The sequence below is a fragment of the Motacilla alba genome, chromosome 4A, assembly GCF_015832195.1.
Source record: "Motacilla alba alba isolate MOTALB_02 chromosome 4A, Motacilla_alba_V1.0_pri, whole genome shotgun sequence".
In the NCBI taxonomy this organism is placed as follows: Eukaryota; Metazoa; Chordata; class Aves; order Passeriformes; family Motacillidae; genus Motacilla; species Motacilla alba.
The window spans coordinates 11,180,228-11,206,099 of record NC_052045.1 but is presented as its reverse complement, the minus strand read 5'-3'; the positions used below and the strand labels follow the sequence as shown (position 1 = coordinate 11,206,099).

The 25,872-nt window shown below is 45.6% G+C and overlaps 1 protein-coding gene across 3 annotated transcripts in view; it reads right to left on the bottom strand.

Moving 5' to 3' along the window:
• Positions 1-25,872, bottom strand: part of GAB3 (GRB2 associated binding protein 3) — a 61,245-nt gene that overhangs the window by 18,657 nt on the left and 16,716 nt on the right. The window lies entirely within an intron of this gene.

Here is a 25,872-nt window from a genome sequence, read left to right as displayed (position 1 = left end):
TACTTCTGAAAGCCCAGACCAAACCCCTGAGTGAGTTTTAGTGCTAAACCCAGAAAACTTCAGCATCTTACAAAAGGAGAATTATTTACACAGGCACTGTCAACCTGAAGCAAACCTGGCAAGCACTGATGTTTTCTGACCCTTGTGACTGAAGGCATAGGTCCCATACAGGCTTAAATGAAGTCCTGCAGCATCACTCTATAAAGCTACATGCCTGTTTCTAGGCACAAAATAATATACTTTCTCCCCCTTTTTTTCCCCCAGCAGCTGCTTTTGTTCATCAACAGTATAAGCACCTCTATGTTGATTATAGCTGTCACCAACGCCGACTCTGGGCCAGAAGAAATCAATCCTGATCTCTGTCCCACAGAGAAAAGCCAAAATAAGACATCAGGACATTTGCCCTTGCCAAACTCCATAAAAACTGGTGGATATGTCATGCCCAAACCAGCCAGGCTAGGGACTGGCCAAAGCTAATGCTGCAGCTGCCTCAGGGCTACTGCTGCTGGTTCTACAACACCCCGAGGCAGGACAGCCCAGTACCTGATTTCATCTCCAAGCATTTTGGTTTTCATGATTCTAAAGGAGTGTGTAGGCTGCGTTTAGCACAACCCAGGCAGCTGGTGAGAGAACAGAGAAAACTGCTGCTGTGCTCTGGGGAAAAGCCCATGGTGCCTCCATGAGGCAAGGCTGGCTGTGGTGTGTGTGAGCTCGTGGCTCTGGCCCCGAGGAGCTGCCTGCTAACCTGTGGATACACAGCCCCATCAGCTTTGTCATCGGGCCGGCGCTGCAAGGCTGGCCATGGAGCGGTGCCCTGTCCGAGAGCTCGTGATGGGAGACGAGAGCAGGGCTGGGTCTTTGGGAGAAAACAGCGGCTATCGCAGCTGAGCAGCCGTGAGAACAGGCTGAGGGGAAACAATGGCAGATAGCTGCCCACATCTGCGCGGCCCTCGGGCAGGGTGGGCCCCGCTCCCTCTCCCGCAGGGCAGGGTGGCCTCAGCACCTTCCCCAGGCCGGCGGCGGGGCCCAGGCAGCCAGGCCGCCCGAAAAGCAAGGAGACTGTTCTTGTGGGGGCTACACAGGGACTACAGACACGAGCAGGAAAGGAGGGGTGGGTGAGACAGAGGAACTGCCCTTTGGTGGTATCACAAGCTCAGGCAAGTCAACAGCCCTTGGCTGCCACCGCAGAGTGTCCCAAACATCAGAGTGTCCCACACATTGAGTGAGCTCGCAGCCTCATGGAGCTGCAGGGACCAAAGCAAATAGCGCCCGTGCTGCCAACCACTGCTGAGCCTGGAGCACAGGGCAGGGAGAGGCACGGAGGGACGGCAGCCTGAGCCAGCAGCGCAGGTGAATCAACATTTGCACACTCAGATCTTCACAGACATTTAAGCACTCAAGCCCTCTTGAAATCAGGTGCCATGGCAGAGTGGCAGTGGCAGGTGAGCTCACCAGGAGGATCCAGCAGACTCCCCGTTGTCCCACACCACTGCCACTCTTGCCTTGTGCCAGGAATGTTCTATGCCTGACACCAAAGAGTCTGAGGGAGCAAAAGCAGCAGACACCGCCTCACCCAGCACTGGGAAATGGGGAGTGCTGCCAGCCCACTGCCCCAGCACACAGCCTTGGCTGGACACAGGCACCCAGCACCAGGGAGGGCGTAGAAGGGTGGGAGAAGATGAGAACACCTCTTCCCCGATTGCTTGCTCTTAATATTAGCTTCATGATACCATCAAACTGCATCTGCACACACCTCAACCCTCTGGGCTCTGTTGTCTGTCCTCCACTTTCTAAGGAAATAGTGGCATCAGCTGCTGACATGACGTGGTTACCTGTGTGGGTGGGGTTGAAGGACCATCTTTTGCACATCCTCTCACATTTGACATATCCTGTCCCATCACTGCCTCCTCAGACTAATTTCCATTCTGAAACCTTCCCCAATATGTGCATTTACAAAATCTTGGCTCCAAAACCCTTTTGCTTATCCAACAAGGCAGAGTGACAGTGCACAGGGTTTTTGGACAGGAGCAGGTTTGCCACTGCCAATACACAGGACTTACCCTGTTCTGTGGCATAGGCAAAGCAGGGGTTTTGGTTCTGGAACACCTTGCAGCAGGAGCCTCTTATCTCTGAGTCAAATATCCTCTCCTCATTTTCCTGGCATTTGCCTGCAATCTGCTGTACACCTCCTTTTCCCAGGGTAAGGGGATGCAGCACACTGGGGTCACTGGGAGCCCAGCAGTGACAAGCCCTGGCCAGAGAAGTCAGCAGGAGCAGTTTTATCTCTCAGGGCCTCAGCAGCTCAGACACCCTGCTGCAGAGGCTGCTTGGCCCCTCACAGTCCTGTCTAGAGGACAGGCACTTGTCCCTCTCTCCAGTCCCCAGCCCCAGGGCAGGGCAGGATGGGTTTTAGAGAGCTGTATATCCTTAGTAGTTTCCTTTTTACCATTTTCCAGTCACAAGACTGCTTCCTCCTTTCCCTGTTACAGGACTGTCCTTGTGTCTGCTGAGGGAGTTGGTACCAGGCTAAGAGAGACCCTGGCAACCCCTGCAGTGGCTTGAGGCCAGTGGGGACACCCAAGGAGGCAGCAGGGCCAGAGTGGCTGGGCTGTGGTGAGGAGGGATTTATTTCAGCTGGTCAGAGCCAATAATATCTACCAATGTTTAGTCTAGAGCTGCACATGCTGCCAAATTTACAAGAGAATGTGGATCAATTTAAGGGTGAAAGACTGCACTCCCATGCTGAGATGAAGTATATTATATACTGCAATAGGTACTGATTCCTGGCACTCAGCTTAGGCTCCTCAATCACACTATTAAAAGGTTCTATGTATCCAGGCTATTCCATCCAAACAATTACATTTATTTTGGGGCCTCCTGAAATTATTATTTTCTTGATGAAGGAGTGATAGGATAATTACAAGTTTACACATCCTCAAAAGCCTTGTGGGCATTAGAGAGAAGGCTGTATCAGAAAAACACAACTACCATCAGACAAGAGCCAACATCAATCTAGAACAATTTTCATCTGCCCTTCATAAGTGAAACAGTTCAATGCCAAAAGAAAGAAAGAATTTGCAGCAGCATTGGTTGGCTGCCAGCACATTCCTTTGTGTAACACAAGCTATCAGTGTTTTCATCTTGCTCCTGAATTTTTGACTTTGGGAATTCCAGAGTCACATCTAAAAGAAAGAGGAACAGCTCTGTTTCCATTTCAGTAGGATTTCCAAGAAAGAGATTGCTCCTTCCACAATCTGACGTCTCTGCTTCTGCTGAATGAGTGGTGTGAGGTTTAGAGGGCTGCTCTTACATGGGAGCATTTGCTCTACCTCAGCACTGTCAGACAAAAGCCATGAGCAAACCTGTTTTGAGCTGAGAAACAGCTGGCTAGTGAACAGGGCAGAATGAAGGCTGAAAAGGTTTAGCCAAGGACCTTCATCACTTACCTTCTGCCTGAGGACAATGTTCTCATTTGTTTGTACAACATATCCACTATTTGAGATCTAAATAATTTATTAGAGGACATACAAGCTCAGTGAGGTAAACTGGCCTGAAATGTAATTTACCCTGTGGTTTTTGATTTTTTTTTCTGGTTTTAACAACAAAACACAGAACAACCAACAAACCAACAAACGTGAAATTCTTGACCGGCTATATTAATGCTTACAACTCCCCCATGAGGATAATCTTCATTTTACAGAATGCAGCAAAGGGGATGGCAGGGTGAAGCAGAAAGAAAGGTGGCTGTGTGCTGGTTCCTTGCCTGCCTGGTGGCCTTGCAGCCAGGACAGGCTGCAAGGACATGGCACAGGGCATGGTCTGATCCCCATGCCTGCTGCAGGGCCTCTGGCACTCAAAGAAGAGTTTGAGAGCTCACTGATAGGGATGATTGCAAAAGGCTTGATTATTGGGCATTGCTCTCATCCTGCAAAATCCCTTGGAGAGGGGAAAAGCAGCAAATCCCACCAGAGAAGGGCTTGGCATGGCTTCTCTCCCACAGCTGGTTGAGGGCCGGGAGCTTCAGTGCACAGTGCTCCTCCTGCCACTTACTGTGGGCCCACAGCTTAAGTCACCATCCTTGGGGCAAGAGAACTAGCAGAGCTGCAAGATGATAGTCCCATGAGAGTGCCAGCACTTGAGACAAATTTTCACAGCTTGTCTTTTTTAAAGAGCAGTTTTTAAACATATTCCTGTGGAAAAAAAGAAGTTAAGCGGAACTTTATAGCATTTCCTATAAAAAGCCCAAAAGAGGAAGTTAAAATTCATATGTAGTCAGGTTTGTAAGTAGCTGATTCTAAGCCCACTAAGACCATGTATGTTACCAGAGGTTCCCTGCCTGCACAGAGTGGGGCTGCAGAGCACGGTCCCTGCAAGAGGAATCTGTGCACTGGCAAGGACTCCAGACCAGCTCCCAGCAAACGTCCTTGTGTTCAAAGAGGACGTTGTTGGGAGCTCTTTGTGCCACTCTTTCCAGAGCAAAGGGCCACTTCCACGCAGCACATGCTCCTCAGAATGTGAGACCCTTGCAGAAGGGCTCACACCTTAGCAGCTTGCAGTGCTTGGTTGTAACACTTGATTTACTCACTCACGGAAATCAGATGAAAAAGACCACCACTCTTAAACCACCCAGCCTGTCCCCCAGCTGGAGTTATGGTTTTGCTGTTTCAGTTGTGGCTGTTGGTTTGCAGCATGTATCAGCTCTGCAGAATTAATGATGCTCCTGATGAGGCTGCCTGCTTGTCCCTGACAGTATGTCCCTGTAGAGCACTCTGCGAGCAGATGAGCTCACTGTCCATCACTCACTGGTTTAATGCTTCTCTTGGATTTTGTCTCCTGTATTTTCCACTCAGCTCTCACAAATGTCTTCAGTAGTGAGGGGCTGAAACTCATGGTTTATGACTGGGAAAGAAAAATCAATAAATACTCAATTTCAGAGAGGGATACTCTTCCCTTAGGCCCTTCCTCTGCATCCACGGGCATGTAATTCTATTTAATCTAGAGAATAAAATAAGACATATTTTTTGCAGTAATTTTTCTCCTTTTGCTCGGGTGCCTGGAAGTTGAAGGGCATTCTTGATTGTGCTGGAAAGGCATTGGCTCTCCCTGCCTGTTCATGCCCGCTGCACCTCTGCTTTCTCAAGGCTAGGGCTCAGCTCTGTGGGAAAAAGCTCTGAGCTAACCAGTGTTTCCACACGAAACAACTTTCCACACAGACTGGCACAAATGCTCTGGCTCACCCCGTGCAAAGGGCTGTCACACAGCGAGCTCAGGACAGGCTACAGCCTCACAATGGATTTCCATCTGCCACGTTCTGACCTTGGTAGTTTCAGAATGACTCTAAATGAACCCTGTTTCAAGAAAGTCACCATGAGCCCTCAGAGGAGACGTGATGGGTACGTAGTACAAGGGGAAATACCTTCTTCCTTTCAAGGTGATACAGCTATGTTAATTGACTAAAAACACCAGTCAGAAAATTTCCTGCACTTTAAGTGCAATGAGAGCTTTGTAATAAATAAAGCACCTTAGAGGACATCCTGTAGAAGCAGAGACGTGTTCTTTGTTTCTGTTTCTTTACATGAAGGAATCTGTGGTTTGTGAAGAAAAGATGACACATATTTTAAAAAAAGTAGAAAAAAATCCCACAGTCACATGTTGCCTGCTAACCTACACACATTCCCATTGCCTGCTCTACATCCTAATCCATAATATTTATGGTGCTTTACATAAACAAACATCTGCATCTGAGTGAGTCACTGCTATTTAATAAACATGAAGATTCTTTGTTACTCTAATGGGTTTGTTTGGGCATGCAGGGTCAAAGTCATAGGGACCCAAAAACGTGAGAATTTTAAATACTAAAATTTAAAATTTAAATTTTAAAATACTTGCAGAAGATAAGTTCTGAAGGTAAAATCAATAATGAAACCACTTCATTTTGGGGAGGGAGAAAGGAGGCAGACATTTGGATGAAGAAATATCATTTCACTCATGTGCACTGCCATTTAATAAGGGCAATAAAGAACTGTGCTCCTCACAGTCATTTTGATGAGGGGTTTTCCCCTGAGGACACCGGCAAGGTGGCACTGCATCCCTTTGTTTCTCATGCAGGTAGGAATTGCTCACAGGACTCTGTGGGCTGCAGGGGAGCTGCAGTGCTGTGCCCTCCTTGCTTTCCCCATGGCTCCTGGTGGGTGGGTGTCAAGGAGGTCTCCCACAGAGAAGAAATGTGGGTGCTGTGGTCACGCTGCCCACATGGGTCCCTGGAGTTTGTAGGGGAGGATGCTGATGGAGTATCTTATCCCACAAGATCTTGCTGTGGGGGAAGAGCTCACTGACTGATCCCAGCTACAACAAACACTGCCACAGCGGAAAACCACCAGAGCTCCACCTCACCCAGGGGGCTGATATATGTCAAATGGCCTCACAGGGTCCTGTCCTGAGGTCTGCAGGGCAGGCAGGACCTCACTGTCACCCCATCACTCGACAGAGCTCACTGTCCACCACTGTTCCAGGCTGTGGAGATGGCTCTAGGCTGATAAAGCCTTGCTTGTGAAACACACAGCAACAAAACACCCGAGAAGTGGTGGCAGGATGGCAATCCATTTTCAATGTATTTCCATAACAGTGACATCCTGCAACAGGCATGGAGCCAATGACTACCCTCCCCATTGCCAGCCCAGGGCATCACACCTCTATTCTTCCTCCTATTTTGACAGCAGTGGTGTTGAAAGCTTGGAGCTTTCCTTGTGAACTGCCCTGCAAATGTGTGCAGGCCTCTTTGAGCTCATGTACAGAAAATATAAGGATCAATCAATATGAAATTAGTGCTGCTTGCCACCCCAGGGCAGGACCCAGCTGTGCCCCAAGGGCTGCACCTCCCAGGGAGAGGCTTGTGGCCAAGGGGGGTTTGTCAGGAGCACCGAGGGACCAGGGCCAGCCAACAAACCTGACAGCACCCGTGGGACACCAGGAAGAGACACAGTTGGTATTAATAAAAAATGAAGTAACTCCCCAGCTGCACTTGGCTGTGGCTCATTGGGACTAACAAGATGGTAAAAACGATCTCCCTTGCTTTCAGGAAACAACTGGAATTGCTGTGACTCAGCATCATGTAAAGCTATGCCCAAAGTGATCTGCAGAACTAATGTAAAATCAGGCTAAGGAAAAGAAAGACAGCTGTGGTGTGATACCTGCACAGGTCTGGGAACTGCCTTGTCCCCAGGATGGCCACCTTCCATCTGGGCTGCCAGCACTTCTAGTGGACCTTCCATCAAGAGTATGCTGCAATGGGTGAACAAAAGCCCTGGGTGGAGGGAAGCTGACTTTTGCCAGCTGACCTTGCCTTGGCAGGCAGGTGGAGCCTGTCCCACCTGTATCCCTGCATGCTGTGATGCCAGGCAGGAGGTACCAAAGTACTGGGCACCAGGGTTGGATTTGACTCACATCATGAGCACCCTCATGAGCAACCTCATGAGCAACCTCATACCCTCTGTTTCATTTTGTCTTCCTTTTTCACTTTTAGTGGGGATGTAAAACAGGTCACAGCTCAGAGCAGAGTTCCCAGCAGCAGAAGACAGCACTGCAGTGATTATTGCCACTCAAGGACCTCCTCCCACCCAGAGCCCTCTGCTCCTCCAGGACACTTTTCCTTCCCAAGTGCAGGCACTGTGAAACACTAATTCCTTTAAGCTGCCCCTCAAATGACACCTTCTGACTGCTGCCAGATTTTTGCAAGCATTTAAGCTCCCCCGACAGTGAAGACTTACAGGCAGGGCTCTTTACATGAGGATGTTTACAGCCTCGCCCGCTAGCCAAGAGTTTTAGTTCCATATTCCCTCACAGCATGTTTGTACGTAGCATTTAAAATGACATTGTTATCATCCTGAATGCAGCTTAAGTTTCTGGAGTGCTTTTTTTCACCTTTAAATCCTAAAGTACTTGACAACCAGTACATCATGGTTACAGCCTCCATATGTTGTGATTTGTTCACCTGCCACAGGCTACACCTGCCTCTGAAGTTGTGCTGTGTTCCTGATACTTGGACTGCTTCTCCACACACCCACAGGGATGCACTCCCATCTGTGTGTTCAGCCTCAGCCAATCTGCTGTGACACTTTCGCATCTGAAACCCTTTATTAGCTGCATAAGGTGGCAGAGGTTGGTGGACAGAGAACTGCTGGTCTGGCTTGGCACCGCTCCTCTGGTCAGTTAAAAACCAAAATTTGGATTTCTCATGATGCGGGATTGGATGCAGGATCTTTTTACAGACACAAGTTGAAAGCAGAGAGAAAGGAAAAACTTCATGCACTGACATAGGTCTTCCTGGATTTAACCATTAACTTTGTTTTCTTTAAGTGGAAAAAATGCTGCTGAAGCTTTAAGCTGCCTGATAGGAATTCCTACTTTTACATAAAAAGTACTTGTGTAAAATGCTTTGGAAACTCTTAAGAACCCCGACTTGTTCACAATAAATTCTTTAATACTAACTTAAGGAATAAGATGAAATCTTGAATAGAGGTAAATTTTGATTTCTTAGAATGGCTTTAATCCAAAAGTCTTGCGCAGCCTTAAAGGATTTTTGGAAGACTCTGCACGGACCTTTGAGATCTGACTGAAAAATAGGTTGCTCCCAAGTTGTTTAAGAAACAACAGTTCTGAAATACAAATGCCGGATATAAGCATCTGCTGAATAACTGAATAATAACTAAGTCACAGGAGTCTTCAGTCATTTTTGGAAACGAGTACAGGAAAATGTATATACCAAAGGGACTGAAGTTTGGACAAATTTTGAGCAAATTTGCTAAACTAATAGCTTTTATGGAAGGACTCCAAACCTGCTTCGCTGAGGAAAGGAGTAGGGGCTAATCCCCTTTCTTGTCACTCGCAAGCACAGTGTGAATACAGATGTGCAAAGCAGTTAAAGACCAGAAAAAACTGCGGGCAGACTGCGCCCTGCCTCAGGCTATCGGGAGTCCCTCTCCCTCTGCTTTACTTGGAACTGGCAGTTTTCTCAGTATTCTTTACACAAACAGAGCAAATTTTGCTGTTTCACCTTGTTAACTGAACATGTGGCGTGAGGTCAGCAACAGTCGCCAGCCTATCTACAACTGTCTGTGCTCACATGATGTTGCAGCTCGAGCATAAACAGGAAATTGGGCAAAGTGACTCTTTTAGTAGGGGACTACAACACCACTTTTTTTTTTATTTTTATTTTTAAAGTGTTCAGCAACACGCTGTCAGACCTAATGAAGAAAAGCAGAGTAGCCAGCAGGAGCAGAATAAAAGCTGCAAATGTTTAGGCTGTAGCACTTTTGCCTGATCATAACAATGAGGTTCAGGAAACGCCCCCACGCTCAGTGTCCTGCTCAGCTGATCCGGGTGCACATGGAGTAAAGAGCTGTATCCTCCACATCCCCTTCAGGCCAAATCTGGGCTGCTCTTTTTTACATCCTTATTGACTTCACGGCTACACGCCGCAAAGACTTGACCTTTGCACTTCATTTCACTCCTAAAATTGCCTGGAGAAAGGAAGTGTGAGGGAGGCAGGCAGCAAAACAGGGAGGAGGCACCCATGTGTGGGAGGACTTGCTGTGGAGAACAGGTCACTTTTGTTGAAAATAAGAATCAACCTTTCTGCACATATGGACAAAGATAGAAAGAAAAATAGGAATAGGTCCAATCTTGCAAGAGCAGCTATAGAGTATCCAGATGAGCTCTGGTTTTAGGCATGAGGAGGGGACACTGATTTAATTGCATGCTCCAAGGTATACTGACTCAGAGATCTCCTCTGGGATCTACGTACTGGCCTGAAATCAGTCCCGTGGGAACCACCCGGCCTTTGCGGTGACATTTAAACTCCACTGATGCAAATGGCAAAGCTCCCATTTGCTCTGAGGGGGCCAGGTCCTCCTCTTGACAGGAAGCTTTGAGAAATTCAGAGATTCCCAAAAATGGAAACATGATATGAAAAAATTATCTGAATAAAGGAAATCTGCCTCTGGACTTATGAGAAGCATTTCTACCAACCACATCAGAAGATGAACTCTCCCTCCATGGGTCTAGTCTGGGTTTTGCGGGTTGCACACAGGCTACCCACAGCTGATTTTTCTCCAGCCAAAGAGCAAGTATCTGCTGCTGACTTCAGGCATGGTAAAAGCCCCTGTTAGGGGGAAGGCAGGCTTTACCCTGGCCATACCTGGTCAGGGCAGGCTTTGTGCAGCACAAACACCCAGCTCTTACAGCCACATGGGCAGAGTGGCAAGCCAGGTACCACGGTGAGCTGCCAGGGCTCCTGCAGGAGCAGAGGGTGTCTGGTGCACTGGGAGAGCTGTTGGAATGCAACCAGAAAACAAACAAATTATGGTGAAATAAAGTGAAGTCTGGAAAGGTCTGTATTTGTCCCAGAGATGCAGTTTGAGCAATCAGGTCTCTGCAGCCTCCAACTGGAAGCAGTGCTGTGTGATTCAGATGCTCAGCCAAAGCCAGTCATCACTGGCCAGATTCCCTTGGTGAATATTTACAGAAAACAAACCAGATTATAAACTAAGAGTTATTTGTCAGATCTATTTAGTAAATATTATAATTGTATTTAAGAGCACACCAAGTGTGTGGGCAAGGCACAAACCAAAACAGACGGTGGAATGTGCTGGATGAAGTCTCTACATTGCATATATGCAGGTACTGATGTTTTTGAAAGGGGGTATATTTAGGTGGCCCATGCTTCCTTTAAAGTGGGTTGAGTTGAACCTCAAAGCACTGAAGGTGGCTGAAAGTGCTCAATAGCTGCTTTTTGCACCCATTGGTTCATTTCAAAGTACATTATTAGAAAACCAGCTATGGGATGGAATTAATAATTCTATTTTGATTGCACTTCTGCAGTTTTCACCTGTCTTCTCATCAACTAAATTGTGATGCTTAACCTTTAATTATTCTCTAGGCAGTGTTACATCTCCAGACCTGGGTTTACTTCTTTAAAAGCTGTCTTAAAATAGTCTCTGCTTCATACTTCACAGGAGGCAGAGCTAGTTTTTAAATATTTTTAGACTTTGTTTTTTTATTCTCCTTTGTGTAAAAGCGGTCATTACTCATATGGCTCATAATATACAGCATTCACTGGCTATTATTTTTTATTCTAAAATACATAAATGTTAGGAAACACATAAACAATGCTTCTTTTGCCAGGTTTTCTCTTTTTTTGTTTAAGACTTCTCCCTGAGTTGTCAGTACTTTTTCTGTTGATGTTGGGCCCTGTGTGTCATCCAAGGAAAAAGGTTTCAGCACAAAGGGTTTGAAGAAATAGCACCCTGTGAGCTCCGCTTTCCTTTAAGTTTTAGGTGTATTTCACAAAGTCAGCTGGTTAAAGTCAGCTCGAGCATGCAAACGCTGCTTGTGTAAACTTCCCATGCTCAGGAGATAACTGCGTTCCTCGCTCGGCTCTGGGAAGGCAGGGCTGCTGCCTGTGAAATTCTGCAGGCCTGCGCTGTTTGCCTCAGGGCTCTGCCTTCTTCACAGCAGCCCGTGGAGCAGAATGCTCCAGTGGAGCTGGGGATGAGCAGCAGGGCACAAACCTGGACTCTGGACTTGGGGCTGCACCTGGCTCCTGAGCTGTGCTGCTCCCAGAACCACACAACACCCTGTGCTGCAGAGGACCCACAAGGACCACTGAGTCCAGCTCCTGGCCCTGCACGGCACCATCCCCAAGAGTCACCGTGTGCCTGGGAGCATTGTCCAAACATTTCCTGAGCTCTGTCAGCCTTGGTGCTGTCACCACTTTCCTAGGGAGCCTGTTCCAGTGCCCAGCCACCCTCTGGGTGAAGGTGGTTTTCCTGATATCCAACCTAAACCTACCCTGACACAGCTTCATGTTGTTCTTTGGTCCTCTTACTGGTCACCAGACAGGAGATCAGTGTCTGCATCTCTTTTTACCCTCATGAGGAAGCATCTTCATCATCAGTGCCTTCTCTTCTCACCTCCTGAGACTAGTTCTTCCCATTGCAAATCACATGCAGGTTAAGCTTTTTCAGCCCCCTGTTACTGCTGCAACTTTGGCCTGGATGTGGAGACATGAATGTGGCCAGGGCTGGCATTTGCTGTACAGCACTGCTATTGAAAAAACTCAGCATGGCAAATAAAGTCCTAAGAGCATATGTAAAGTTTATCTTCATTTCCATGACTTCTCAAACTTCCCTTGCTGAACCAAATGATGAAATCACAACATGTTCAGAAATATTAAATCATTTCCTCAACATCTGAATACAACAGGCTGCAGAAGGAAAACAATTACTTCTGGCATGCTGCACACTTTAACACTCCGAATTCTGGTATCCCAGCATATTTGCAGGCTTGCACTGTGATCACAGCAGCATTAAAACAACTATGGATCATGATTTACGTCATGGGAAATGCCCCAGCCTTGCTGAACCCAGCTTTGCCTGGACATTGAGGATTTCAGAGCACACAGTGCACATGCAGGCAGAAACTTCAGGATGCCCCAAACCAGCTTCCTCCTGCTGGCCTGTGGGCAGCAGACTGGTGCCACTCAGGAATGTGCCTAAGCCAGCACTGGGTAGTGTCCTGCTGTCTCTGTGGTGCAGAAGGGCCAAATTCATTGTGGCACCGAATGGATGAGGTGCAATGCAAGGACTGCCCTGCCTGGCTGTGCACCCACCTGTGCCTCCCCACTGCAGCTGCACCCTGTGTGAGTGCCTGAGCTTCCCCTCGCTGGCCATGGGCAAGGGGCAGAGCAGAGTGGGGCTGCTCCTCAGCAGCTGGCCGTGGTCCTCCCTGTGCTGGGGAAGGCCAGGTCCCACACGTGGAATCCTGGCAGGGCTGCTGATGCCAGGGAGAGAAACAGGGCCTCCCCAAACAGAAAGGAGAGAAAGAGTGAAAAATAAAAGTGCTCATTTCTGCAGAACCCCATGGATTTCACACCCAGAAGGGTTCATTGCTGCAAGCTGATAAAGATGCAGCTTTCAAGAGGACAGGACAGCTTTCCTGAGCAGGTGCCTTCTCCTTGGGGTTATGTTCAGTCAGTTGACAGGGATTTGTAATGCAGATTTTTTTTTTTTTGTGACTACAGCAGAAGTAAAACTCACTGCCAAACTCCACAAATAGTGGAACAGTTTGGGAGTAAAGACAGATTTCAGAAATGAAAGTTCAGCTTGATGTATTGGGAACAACGTGCAATTAATGTGCTCAGCAATGTCTTAAATACGAGCAATGTGGGAGAAGGGTAATAGCTCCCTTTCTATCATTTTTCAACCTGTCAGCACACTAATCTATGAAACACCAAAATCCAGATTCTTAGTAATGTAAACTGGTAAATGTGGTTGAAGGCAGTGATATTGTGCAGCCTATCTGGATCTACGTCTTTTTTAAACAGTAAAGCTATCAGAAGAGTATGTGCCTGTGGGATGGTGAAATAGGATCAATGTTACTGTTACAAAAGTGAGGACAATGAGCCAGCTGGGTTTTTCCACAGGCATTTTTAAAACTACAGCGTTTATTTCTGCTTTTCTGCAACTTCTTCTCTATCTCTTCTCCTCCCTTCCCTATCCCCTTTTCTTTTTTTTTTTTTTTTTTTTTTTTTTTGTTGTGGTTTATACACTCTGAGCTACACCCAGAAAATGAGGTCACCAGGGAGCAGTAAGGATGTGGATGCAGACTGTGACTGCATCACTTGCTCTGTGCATGCTGCTGGCTGCCTTCTCTCACCAGGGCTCCCTGGAAGCAGCTGGAGAAGGGACCAGGAAGGAGGAGAAGGCATCGAGACTGAACTGCTTCTGTGTGATGATGCTCTGCTGCTAGTGCTGTTTGAACAGGCACCGGGGAAAAACACAGACAGATGGGATGTGCTTCAGGGAGAGCTTTCTTGTGCCCTCCTGGTGTCTGCAGCTAAAGAAGGAGGAATCCTTCACACCCAGGCTGCTGTGTCCCATGAAGGTTAAGGGCTGTAGGGGGTCTGTCATGGCCCACCCAGCCACCCTCTCCTAAGCCAAGGCTGCAGGCAAATGGGGAATATGAAGAACTGCACAAGCTCCTTGGCCATCCCCTTTCCTGCCAGTTCCCCTGCCTCACCTGAGTGTGACCTGTGCCCTCCCAGCCAGTCATGGCAGGACAGTGCCACCACCTTTGTGCACAGCCACCTACACACCTTTTGCCCTGAGGGAAATACCTGTACACTTGTTCCCCCTGTGTCCTCATGTCTGGGGAGAACCTGAAGCACATCTAGGGCATCTGAACCACATGTGACTCTACCCCAGTGAGGCTGCAGTGAGGGCTGCCCAGGATGATGCAATCCCAGCCAGCTGGTGAGGCCATGCTGCTATGCTGGAATGAAAGGCCCATGTGACCTTGGCCATGACCAAGGTGTGTTCTGCTTTCCTCTGATGGGAAGAGTTGGTCAATTGGCTTTAAAACCATACCTCAGCCAGCCCAAATTCTATAAATCTTCAAAGCCAAAAGTGTACCGTCATCTGCACAGTCTGCAGTGCTTGCTTCTGAAGGAAGCAAATGTAAGTGTGGCTGATGCTAATACTTGAACTGCTTGAATGCTGTCAACTTGAATTGCAAAATAGGAGTTGAAGTGAAATTCCAGCTGCCTTGGAGTTCCTCTGCTGAATTTTGAAATCATTTTCAGTTTTGAAGTGGGTTTTATTGTTTCTAATCCTATAGGAAAGATTAATGAAGACAGAGAAACTAGCAGCAGAAATGCCAAGACAGCATTACACCCTAAGATCTGCTCCAACCAAAATGCAGACACATAAAAATTCAAAACTCTCTACAGATATGACCATTTCCTGGTCAGCTGAATGTGCAAGCAGAGTTGATCCACAGGGCTCTCCTCCTGTGTTGAGGACACTGCACCCCCTTCTCAGTCACTGCTGAGTTCTCCTCTTCCTCTCACCAATGATGCCTGGCCACAGAATGTTAAATAACTGAAGGTTTGTGCCCAACAATGTGCTTTCAGCTTGTTTCAAAGAGTGCAAATCCTGGACAGTCAGTGCCTTCACACTGGCTAAGAAGGCCCTGCTCAGAGCATTTCTCTTAGGGAGAGTGTGGAGACAGACACATCATAACAAAGAAACCGTGTGCAACACCCTCGGCTCTGCACTGGAGCTACACTGCTCAGCCTGTTAGAGAAAAGCAAAGCAGAATTTCCCTGTGGCTGCCTTCAGCTGAAATGTGGTGCTTGGGAGCCATGCAGATTATTCTTTTTATAACAGGTCTCAAATCCACTTCTGTTTTAGCAGGCAATGTTTTGCTCCCTGGCTCTGCCATTTAGGCTCCTGCCTGATGTTATTTTAGGAGCGACAGCATGTGGGTATCAACAGGCCTGTTGGTGCTTGTAGGTAGTGATGGGAGAAGGGATGCAGGCTTGTTTGGAGAGGTCATTTCAAGAGTGTTTATGCTCTAGGAGCAAGACAAGACTACAGAATAATAAGTGTTTTTAAAGGCAGAGTTAAAGGAAGAGCTAAAAAGAGAGAGAAGGGGAATCCCAAATGGGCAAGAAAATTGGAAAGACAGGAATGGGAGGAGCAGGAAAGCTGAAGGAAGAAGGACAAATTTAAAAAGAACTGTGGGGACCATACAGAGAATGGACTGGGCACTGCAGCTCTGTGGGAGGATGTCACAGAGGAGCAGCTTCATCCCCAGCAGCTCACACACAGCACAACCTGCAGAAGGCTGACAGTAAACCCCTGGTCCCAGCACAAGGAAGGGCACAGCTCCTTCAGCAAGGGCTTCTCAAAATTAGACCTAGTTTTAACTAGGGGTGGAGTAGCCCCATCACACTCTGAATCATCGGGCTGTGCGCTGGCCATTGTATGCATTGTTATGAGGTGTCTCCTTAGCTAAAGCCAAGCAGAAAAGCCAGCAAAGCAACAGGAGGGAAGAGGCCGTTACTGGAACCCTATGAGAACAGTGAGGAATGATGATAGACAATGCCTCACATCCCTGCTTCCATTGCAGGAGCTGCTAGTGCAACAGCGCAGTGTCCAAAGCACGGTGTGACAGGCACGGCTGGCCAGGGCAGCTCAGAGCGGGCACCTCTGCTGGCTACTCAAGAACTGCACAGAGCCCTGGAAACCTCCTGTTTTGCTAGCGTACTGCAAGCAGAGGGCAAGAGCTAATCAGGAGTCGTGCTAATTAAGCTGCCTGTGCTGGGAGAGGATGGGGATGTGGCTGGATGCCAACAGTAATATGGTAGGCGGGACCAGAGGGCTCCGCTGACTCCCAGGGAAAGTCTGCTTTGGTAACCTGGTCCTTATGCATTCTTTCTTCCCTCTCCTGGGGTTGCTTGTGGAATGGCACAGCCCGTGCAGCCTTTCTGGAGCCCCCCACAGCTCCTGGAGGCACACGGGCAGCAGCCACTGGTCCTGGCAGGAGGGCAGAGCTCGGCCGGGAGCAGCCGCTGGGCTCGCATCCCCTCTGCTCAGCCCCGCCGTGGGCTGTGACGGCTGGGGCTGCTGCTGCTGGCACAGCTACAGCCTCGTGTTTTTTGACCTTTTACTCTTCCAGAGATAGAAATGGGATTTGTCTGAGGCTTGGAATAACTTCCTGCGATTGTGCTGGAGAGGGCTAGTCTGGCTTGCTAGATAGCTGTGTCTGTCGGGCTGGCTCAGGAACGGAGAAAGCCTCGGCTCCATGACTAAGCTGGAGACAGATTTAAAGGAGCCCAAAGACACAGCTGTGCCTAAGAGAAAAATAAGCTGAGAGCACTATACATTGTCCCCAGCAGGACAACTGGGCCGGGGCTGTTTCTGGGTTTGGGCATTAGCCATCACTGGAGAACCATAAACAAGCCTGAAGCAAATGGGTCTGTGTTTTGATAGTGATTCCTCAGATGGTAACTTATAAATCCTCTGTGGATCACTGACGTACGTGTGTCTGCGTGTGTGGGAAAGTAGGTAATGGTCTGAAAATTGATCCTTTGGGACGATGAGAGCAAGCAATGGTTGTGCAAGCCTCCCCCTCCTCCGTCACCATTCCTCTGCCTCTGCTGCCAGCACGGCCAGTGTCACTGGGCAGGCACTGAGGCTGAGGCGAGGGCTGCTTTGCTTTTCCTGCATCTTTTGATGCCCTTCTGCACCTCTTTTGTTCCATCTTAAATTGACTTCTAGCAGCCTTTACAGGTGACATTGACGGGTCAGACGTTTTCTAACAGCACAACATTCAACAGATCTGTTGGGATCTCCCAAAGAATTAAGGAAATGTACTTCAGATAAAGCCTTTTCTAAGCAAGCTTTTAGTTGTATCTGTATTTTACTCATCAGTACTCAAAATCACTATGTACAAGATGTGTGCTAGTGTATTCCTGGGTGACACTCACAGCCTGGCTGCCTCTGACTCTCCTTTCTTGAAGTCTGGAGCAGGAATGATCTTGGCCCTTTACTGATATTACTTAGAACAACTGAACACACAGCACCTTGTGGGCAAGATTATGGACTGAAAATGGTAATTTTCTACTCTTCTGGCCACCAGCAGTACCCCTGAAGATCCCCTGGCACATACCAAGGAACACTCAGGCTATATCCAGCCCAGCCAGCTATCAGCCCCTTCCCCTCCCGGGCTGGGTCTCCACAGGCTGGAGATGTCAGCCCTCCCTGCTTGGCACTGCTTGGACAGGACAGGGAAAACAGCTCTCCCATGGCTGCAGCTGGAGCTGGATCTGTGCTGTTCCCGAGCACGAGTGAGTTTCATAATGAGTAAGAAATAAAAATTTGGATCTTCCTGCCCAGCAAAAGCAGAGCTGTCCCAAAGCCAAGTCACGTTTCTGCTGCAAACAAGTCTTAACACAAAAGTTCAACATACTTAACACTTCTGTGCAAAGACACCATTCACAGGTTTTCAGCCTCAGGGGAATTCAGGGTGTTAGTGATATGTATCAGCAAATGTGATTTATAATGTAATTGTATAATACAGTAAGAGGGTAACACTTGAGCCTTTGAGCCTCAGTGCACAGCCAGCAGAGAAGGAAGCAGTGCTGGACTGCACTGTTTATCTGTTTGCATCAAGCTCTGGCTCCAACATATATTTCACTTACTGCTTTCTAAATAGGAAGTGTCAAACAAACTGGAATTTTTAATAAGTTTTTATATTAAAAAATCTGCAACCCAAACAGTGAAAAATTAACAAACAAAAACCCAAAAACAAACTAGTTTATTTGTAGGTAAATTAATATAATTCATTAATTCAAAATCCTTTTAAAAAGTGTTTAAATGCTTTTGTATTTTTTTCCAATTCTGTTCAAATGCAACTTGTTTCAAATCACATAAAATAATCCTTGCTGGGGGAAAGCAAGCTTTTCACAGTGATACTTCTTTAACATAAAAATTGTAACATAAAGAACATCAGTAATTGTGTATTAAGCTACACTGATGCCTGGATATTTATGGATGGATAAATGCCTGTTAGCAGAAATAAGCACTACATTTACCCTAAAAACTTCACTTAATGGTAAATCATTGCACATCAGCTAATGAAAATGTATTTCAAGGAAATAAAAGGAAAAGTACCTGTGGCAAAAGAAGAGACTTAGAAATCACCATTCAATTCAAAGATTTATACCTTCCCATTTAATATTATAAACATCTGTGCTGACACTATGTGAATTAATGCTCTTTATGGGAAATTTCCTCAGGATGACTGGACTAGACTGGGGAAGTATCATGAGGGGGAGCTGTTGAAATTAAAAATAAAACTACTAGTGCTCTCAGACTGAACAATACTTGCAGCCTGTGATCAATGGTGTCGCATGCAATACTCTTTTTCTACCCTCAGTCATGTATGTCAAAAAGACAGTGATGGACTGTCACAACACAAGGCATCTGTTAACCCACAGATTAAAAGGTATCCAAGGGCTAAGCCATTCATCTTTCTCACCACACCTTATTCCCAACAACTGAACTCAGTTATTTTACTTGTGGTACAGCAGGCAGCTAGCACATTTTCACAAGGACTCTGAGAATAATGCACACTAAGAGTCTTTGGAGCTTCTCATGCACATGGGATTTCCCTGGGCTCTCAGTGTTCACAGACTCTGACCTGGTGGCTACAGCCATAATTCAAACACAGCTAGAGTTTCATCTAAGAGCAAACATGCAGATATGCCTGATACCACTTAAAAAGACCAGGTCATGGTATACATGCAGTAGCTCACACTCTGGTGAGCACGTGTGAAGTAGGTCAGCACTGAGGGTGTCTTCCAGGCACAACCCAATGGAGTGTGTAGGTGTGAGAGCAGTCTTACCATAACAAAAAATGCCCCACATGAACACCACCACAAAAAGATGTAAAACACTGCAGCTCAGCTCCCTGTAAGCTTAGGCTTTTCTCTACTACACCAGGAAAAGAAAACCCAGAAGAGAATACCCGTTACTCAGACTCCTTCAGACTGCAGATCTTTTTCCTTACAGTTTCACAACCCATCACAAAGCATCCCAGTGTTTTCCATCCACTGCTCTTGGGCCAGTGACATCAATCCTGATACACACTGTGCCCTACAACACAAACCCAGGCAGGCATCCCACACCATGGCCCTGCATGGCTCTGCTACATCGAGAGGTTCTCTCACAGCAACAAACAAATTTCACATCAGCAAAGATGTTACATCATCCTGAAAGTCTGTGTGCTTCTCATAAAATTTCTGAAATTCTCTGCAAAAGGCATTTGGCTGCAGAGCCGAGAACTTCCTGCCCCATTCTTGAAGGTTGGTGAAGGCTCGTTCTTCACCAACCCCTTGCTGTCATTGTCTGACCCAGTTCCAGGAGCAGGAAGCTGTGCTGCTGTATTGCCACTTCTGACAAGCAAAGTCGACATGATCTGCCCTGCCTGCAGAGCAGGGATGGTGGCAGGAGCTGCAAGCAGAAGCGTGAACTTCCCAGTGGCTGGTTTTGCTAAATGAATCCCATAAAAAGTGATGTGAGATAAAAAGGGATGTTTGAGCACAGAGCAAACAAACACTCCACATAGATCCTGAGACTCCAGCGAGCTTAGCACAGTTAGAGGAGTCTCTATCTCTCACATCCAAAAGATAACTTTTGAAATTCAGCCTGACAGAAACTCTTCTGTCAAAGGCTGTTTCCTGAGAGTACCAAAAAATGTCCAATTATTCATGACCAAATTTGCCCTTCAAGCTTAGGTCCCAGTTCCAGAAAGCTCTTAAGCACATGCTTCACAGCAAGCTCAGGAACAGTTTTGACCTAATTTAAACTAAAATTTAAGGAATGGAGCCCGCTTATTTTTTTGCCATTGTCTAAGTTTCCCCTGTCATTTTCACTGCCCGAAGTGTGAGCACCACCTGGCAAAATTAAAGGAGAATTTTGACTCTGACTAAGTGAAATGCTCCTATTTAACCTTCTTATTGCTTCAGAGACAGTGAAGATTTTCTTTCAGAAAAATGCTATTGCACAGTATGTATCTAACACATACACATCTGTATGGTACGAAAGGGAAGGGACACTTCCTCTTCTAAAGCAAAAGCCATGCACCAAGAGGCCAGCAAGCACCACGCATGAACATGTGCATCAGAGGGATATGGAAATCATTTGGGATGTTGAATGTTTGGCATCTAATAATTGTGATTTGCAAATGGGCCATACAAAACCAGCAGCACAATTAACCTCTCTCTGTCTGGGGGCTGCATGGGAAGAAGTCTTTCCCTGATTCAGCAGAGAGAGTGAGGCAAAGCTTGGTTCTTCAAGTCTTGCAGTGATTCCTTAATTATTTGGAAGTGGTGGAGTCACCATCCCTGGAGGTATTTAAGGGTATTTAAAACATGTAGATGTGGTACTTGGAGACATGGTTTAGTGGTGGGCTTGGCAGTGCTGGCTTAACTGGTTGGACTCCATGATTTTGAAGTTTTTTATCCAACTGAAATGATTCTGTGATACTGTGATAAGGGATCTTGGCCTATGGGAGCTCAAACTGTGTAAATGGAAGAGCTGTTTGTGCTCTGAGTAAGGAAGTTTAAATTTGACCTGCAGTAAGTGTGTAAGGCTGCAGAAAGGAAGGGCTTTCTTCAGAGCAATCTCTCTTTTGTCTAAAGGCCACTGTGGCTGTGACTCACACACAGCCATCAGACTATTAACACTTTTATTCCAACTAGTTATTTCTGGCTTTTGGCAGTCAAAATACCTGAATGCCCAGAGTGCTTCCAGGGTAACTATAGTAATCACAAAAACAAACAACAGCAGTTCGACCCATGGGTCAGCTGAAGCCAAACTCTGAATCACGCACTTATTTTTTACCTATAGTTATGAAAAGGAATTCAAGCTGGACAGCAGGGCAGTTCATTTCCTAGCCACCTCAGGGTGCTCAGCCAGACAAGCTCAGCACAGAGGCTGTGACTGCTCGCCCCCTCCATGGGAGATGCAGAGAGGTGGGTGCTGCACAGCTTCCCTGAGAACCACAACTTCATCAGAAACGCTTTGTAAATCCACTGGAGGCTGATGGACTGAATGACTGATCTTTCTTTTTCTGGGTATTCATAATCTGTATGTTTCAGAGAGCTCTGAAGGTCAGAGCTCTGAAGTTAGGAGAAAGACTGTTCAAGCTCTAGACCTCCTTCACACTTTCAGTTCTTCCTATTCCTGCAACAGTGGTCAGTTCACTCTCAGCTGGGTCAGTAATTGCAGCTTCATGCTAGTGAAGGTGTAGGGCCTTCTAGAAGAAGCCATAATGTATTTAAATTAATTACCTTGCATCTCAAAAATGTCACATTTTTAAAATAAAATAGTATTTTTAAATAAACATTTGCAAGGATACATTGTGTTGCTGCTTCACCACAATGGGTTCTTCAACTCCTCTCCCTCTCTAAAACAAGTCAAAATTTACTATCTATTTTGATTATTTAGATTATTTAGGATATTGTAAAGACAGGTGGCTCAGCAGCCAAGCACTTTTCGAGTACATAATCCAAAAGCTAAAGTGCAATTTGAGAAACAAGATCACAAATAACAAACAAATGTATTATAGCATATAATACATATTTTAATAATAGACAATGGTCATTGATCCTTCAGTTGTGCTTCTATTTACTTTCTATAAAATCAATTTTGCTAAACTAGAGGGCCATGAGGTGTGTATTATCAGTAAATAAAAAAGATCAGAATACAATGGAGCAAGACCTTTATGATTCACTAGTAAACCACGAGAAAGAAACCACCAGTCTGGAAGCATCAAACCTTCCAGCAGAACAAAATGCAATAAAATGTGTAACAGGAGCAGCCAAGATAACTTGCAGGCAGCTCCCGGTTCTCTAAAGCTGTGTGCCTCATCTTAACTGAACAAGATCTAAATTAAATTAAATCCAAAATCTCAAGGTTTGAAAAAAAACCAAAAACCCTAATACACTAAAAAGGAAAAGGGAAAATATAATGAATTTTTTGTTTCTTCTCCTGGATTTCATTAAAATACACAAGTGCAAAATACTGTCTACAAACATGAAGCCAGAGTTACACAGAGGAGAGAAATTCTGTGTAGGCTGAGATAATTCTTGCACATGATACCCCAAAAGGGTGGTTCTGAATGAGAAAAGAGATTTTTTTTAAGGTGTTGCCCTTGTTGCCTGGGTGCTGCTCACAGCAACAGTGCAGGGAACAGCACACAGAAAGGACTCTGTAAAACCATGGGTGCTGCCAGCACCATCCAGGGCTGGGCACCGTGGAGCCTTTACAGCTTTCTACTGTGGATCAACTGACATTTTGAATAACAAATCTTCTGAATTCTATAGGGAAAGACAAGGTTTACCCTTGTGCCATTCCCCATGTCCTTGCTGGTTTCCAGGGGAGGAATACTGCAGGAGTTCCCTTCCAGGAGAAAACCAAGCCAGTAAAATCCCTTCTCCCGATCCCTCCTACCCCAACAATGCACAATATTGTTGAGTAAAAATGGAGTCATACTCACAGGCAGCAGATATAAAAGAGACTTCTGAAAGCAGTGGTTGTACACAGAAAGCAGTAACTGCTTTCCTTTTTTTTAGGCTTCATGCTTATTTGTTTAAACCACTAAGAGACATTTGCATGTTACCTTTTTCTGGTCCAACATGAAAAAAAAAAAAACAAACAAAAAACTTAGAAATAAATGCAAGAGCAAGTAACACCTCCTGTTAACTTTCAAATTTAATTTTAACTCATGAAACACTTCAGCTAAGATCCATCACTTGACTTTACGTTTTTAAAGAAGCAAAGAGTAGGATCAAAAATGACTTTACTAAGAGGTGGAAAGAAACAACAGAACCCCAACTATTATCTTTTCTTATTTTAAACCTCATCCCACACTTGACACAAATTTAGAACTGAATGCGGAATTACTCCTACTCTTCTCCTTCACTTATGACTCTTTCTTACCATGTTTTCCAGACTGTAAATGCTCCTTGGGAGGGTCCAGTGCAACAAGGAACATGCAGGGTGTGTGCTGCAGGCAGCAGCCCCACCAGGCTGCCTGCTGCAGATGTGGTGACTGACAGCTATGAGTAATTGCTAGATTTAAATGGAGCCTGCTGGGAGGTAAAATACCACCTGGTCAGGACAAAGATCTGTATTACACTAACAGAGATGCTAAACCAGCCACAAGTGAGTGGATTCCAAACCCCAACATTACAGAGGTTTTTCAGCCACAGAGTTAAGAGTGGCTGTAGCACAGATGTGCCCATTCAGAGGGCACTGGCCCAGAACTGGTAGTTTTATGATTGATCTAGTCCTTCTGCAGATAGAAATGCCTTTTCTCAGCAGAAAATACATTTTTATTACTTTACAATGCCCAGGAAGACTCATATGGTGATGATGTCTTGATGTTCAGGGAGCTGTTTTCCAGGGACATACCAAGGGAAATGCCTCTCCCATTCATAACGACTCTGATTTCCAGAGAAGACCATAGAGAAGAGAAAACAGTATACACAGGAATATTAAGAATGGCATCTTGGCCTTAGAGAAACAAGGAGAAGAATTTATTTTCTGACTTCAGCAGGTTACAAGAATAATCAGACACACACAAAGCCATGTGGCCTGTGCATCAAGACAAGCAATACAATGTGATATCTCAAACCAGGGAAATTTGTTGAAAAGCAATCTAACCTCAGAGAGCTGATGGGCTGACTGTAAGATATAGAGGAATACTGAAAAAGCTTCCAAAGAAGGCAAGGAAGACTTTGATGACACTACTCCTTGTTCAGCAAACTGTATTTTCTTGGGGAAATTTCAAGGATTGCAACAGACAGAAAAATTTCAGCCAGTGGCCACTTTCTGATTTCACACTCAACACTGTCTGAAATTGGTGGTTTCTGATGGGCATGGTCTGTGCTAAGTACAACCCAAAGAATTTTGCTCTGACTTTGGCCCTCCCTGTGGTGCTGCCATAGCTATTTTAGTGTGCAATCAGAGGACAAGCTGGACAGATGAAGACTTGAGGAGAAACACAAGGCATTACTTTTGCCAGGCAGCTCCAGACTTACAGTACTTGCTCAGCTGGGTTCCAGGAGATTTTCAAGAAAAATCAACCGTACTGACTTTTATGGAATTCCAATGTGCTTCTTGTTTCAGATGAAACAGTGCCAGTGCCATTATTTAATGTTCCTATCAATGAAAAACCGTGTGACGCTGATTCTTTTTCACCCTCTCAGCATGGATACTCAGACTATCTTTGATACTCCCACTACCGTTTTACTGTGAATCAAACCAGCATCAAAGAAACCCACATAGGAAACAAGATGGATTTAGATGCTTAAATAACTTAGACAATCTGGCCTGGGAGCAATGGGATGTTTGTGCCTGTATTACTCAAAAGGGACCCTCTAAACCAATAATGCAGCAGAGTCATGATGCTATGCTCTTTTTGCACCCTTCACCCTGCTTTGCAAAAGTAAGAATTTGCATTATCCATTTCCCTTCTGAAAAAGAGTTTGAACTGTCTTCCAATGATTTATTCATGTGGTGTCATTAAGCACAGAATCTGACCCAGCTTAGCAGAGGCACAATTTCCAGCTCTGTGGTTTTTCACCTCTGAGACTATTTACTATTTGCTTGCCAGTAATTACCACAACCATCTCCTGCTTTGAATTCTGGTACAGAAGAGGGTTTCCAATTAGTTTCCTTAAACTTAAAGGGAACTTAATTTTAAAACTCAGCTGAATGGAGAACTTCCATGAATCAGGCAATAAAATAATTTGCAAGTTTTTCTTCTTGCTCGTTCACCAGGTTGGTTGTTATTGGTTTCAAAATGCCCTGGCCAGCATTTTTTTTCAGTCCCTGAAGTAATTTTTGTTGTCGTTTTTTAATACACCCTGTGCCTAAAGGGACAAATGCTTGGAAGTGTTTACATTTTTCACTTGTTTCTTGGAAATGATGGCCCAAAGATAAAAAGAATACTTCTGCAACGATAATTTGGCACTTAAAGAGCTTCTAGTCTTACTGACTGTTTGAATTAATTTTTAAACCCATCACAGATGGTCATATTTTATTCTGTGAGTTCATCATAACTTAAAATAAGTTGAGAATTATGGTGCTTACTGCACCAATATTATTGCATTACTATTGTCATGAGATTATAATATGCATAATTTATACAATGGTTTATTGGAAAAAAAAGAAAATGGAATTTTAAGCCTATCTAGGAATTTGGGGCATTTGAGTAGTCATCTTTCAATAAATCCAAAGTAAATATTTTAAATATGCCATAGGACATTCCTGTCTATCTCTTTGAATACTAATATTGATCCTGTAACCTCAGTCTCCTCTCCACAATGGTTTATTTCGATTTTTACAAAAATTAGGCAGAATAATCCAATTGCCTTGAATCCAGCTGGAAAAGGACTTTGTGTTTGTTTAATCCAAGGCTCCTTCTCCACATCTGATTTTGTGTTTGTTCCTATTTGAC